This window comes from Octopus bimaculoides, chromosome 14 (genome assembly GCF_001194135.2).
Source record: "Octopus bimaculoides isolate UCB-OBI-ISO-001 chromosome 14, ASM119413v2, whole genome shotgun sequence".
Taxonomy (NCBI): domain Eukaryota; kingdom Metazoa; phylum Mollusca; class Cephalopoda; order Octopoda; family Octopodidae; genus Octopus; species Octopus bimaculoides.
This window is the reverse complement of record NC_068994.1, coordinates 30369697-30371786: the sequence shown is the minus strand read 5'-3', so window position 1 is coordinate 30371786 and position 2090 is coordinate 30369697.

Sequence of the window (2090 nt, the reverse complement as noted above, 5' to 3'; positions counted from 1 at the left end):
TGTATGTATGTATGTATGTATGTATGCATGTGTATATTTATGTATGTATGTACACATATTAGTGTTTGTTTTTATGTTATAACAAAAACAACTTTACATTGAATTGAAGGATTACTCAATGCATGGAGTACAAATTTATTATTCTTCAACAAGAATAGTATGTAGAGTGACATCGAAGTTGCGGCCAGCTAAGCCATCATTTGATTGTGATGCATTTCAGCTCATCTTGGCTTTCTATAGTCTTTGTTAAGTTAAATTGTCTAGAGTAAGCTGTTCAGTTGAATGATAATTAAGTTTTATGGTAGATTTTGATGGCAAGGTATTATGGTGAATTTTTATTGATTAAATTTGGGAACGTATTATTGTTTAGAATTTATTCATTCATGTAGAACTTTGGAATCAGGAGCGTATATTTAGGTGTGTCATCTTCAGGTTATAGGGCTTCTCAAAATAATGTAGCCAGTCGATCAGCAGATGCGTCACTCGGTTTAGGTTTTGTTGATTTTATTTGGATATTAAAGGAATGTTTAACCTTTTGTTTTGAGAATGCGAATGTTAAGACTCAGAGTTCAGTCCAGTATTTAAACTATGCATGGGCAACCTACGATCCGCGGGCCAGATCTGGCCCATGAAGCCTTTTTTCTGGCCCACGGAGACCTGTAGCAGTATGGCCGTAAAGTGGCTAATTTTCTAGTCTGGCCGACTCGTAGAGTAAATAGGCAGAAACGAAACAAGCTTTCGTGGAATGCACTTTAGCAAAAATTCTAGGAAAGGTGAAAGGACTAAATTTGCAGAATCAAAATAGAGAAAGTGAAACTCATGTTTCTCTGAAAAAGAGACAGGAAGTATCAGTAATAAAATGAAACTAATCGTAAGCCCCACTAGTCAGTGAGTAGCTAACTTTCAGTCCGTAAGGTTATCTCTTCTTGACACTAGCGAATGATCAGCATGTCATTCACGCACTCACTCAAATTCTCTCAAAACCAAGAACCAGTTTAGTGAACGACCAAACTACTAACTCAAGAGATTCCAAGCCTATTAATTTGCTAATATGCAAAGGCCAGAAATAACTCAACTCAAATGCATTTATCCAAACGACTGACTATCGAGAATATCAGCTATACACAACATACCGCTTCATTCTTATTCCTCTGATCAATTATGTATTTTCCTTATATAAACTTTATATTTCACACTCCAACATATGCTCCGTTATTTATCGCTACTATCTACATTTTTTTTCCTCGAATTATCCAACCCTAAAATGTCATCAAAAAAGAGAAAAGTGGATAACGAATCCCAAGTGTTCCAAGAAAAGTGGGCCAATGATTATTTTTTTCATACAAATCAAAGACAAACCAGTGAGTTTACTCTGCTCAGAATTAGTTTCTGTCATTAAAGAATATTATGTGGAAAGACACTACATCTCCAAACTCTCATCTCATTATGAAAGTTTTCAAGGTCAACATAGGAAACAAAAAGTTGAAAATTTAATAAAAGATTTGAAAGAGTGGTAGACAATTTTTGTCAAGAGACATGAAGATACCGAAAATTATTCATGCTAGTTATACCATTAGCGAGAAAATTTCAAAACATTCGAAAAATTATTCCGATGGTGAATTTGTAAAAGAATTCCTACAAGCAGTAGCTGAAATTTTTTGTTCAGATTAGAAAAAAAAGAAATTGATAATATTAGTCTGTCTCGTAGAACTGTAATAAGACAAATTGATGAACTTACAACTAATGTAGAATTAGGCTTGAAAAGACTTTCTTTGCATTTTAAATATTTTTCCTTAGCTATTGATGAGAGCACCGACGTGTCAAATACAGCCCAACTTGCGGTTTTTGTACGTGGAATTGATGAAGATTTAAATATCACAGAAGAAATGTTTGGTCTTCGAGGAATAAAAGATACCACCACTGGGGAGGATATTTTTCAAGAATTGAAAATGTTAATGGCCAGATTTAATCTACATTTCAAAAACCTTCATGCTTTATCAACAGATGGTGCTCCTGCTATGGTTGGTAGTAAAGCAGGCTTAGTTTCTAAAACCAGATTGGAATTGGCTTCTGTAAATACAGACACAAAA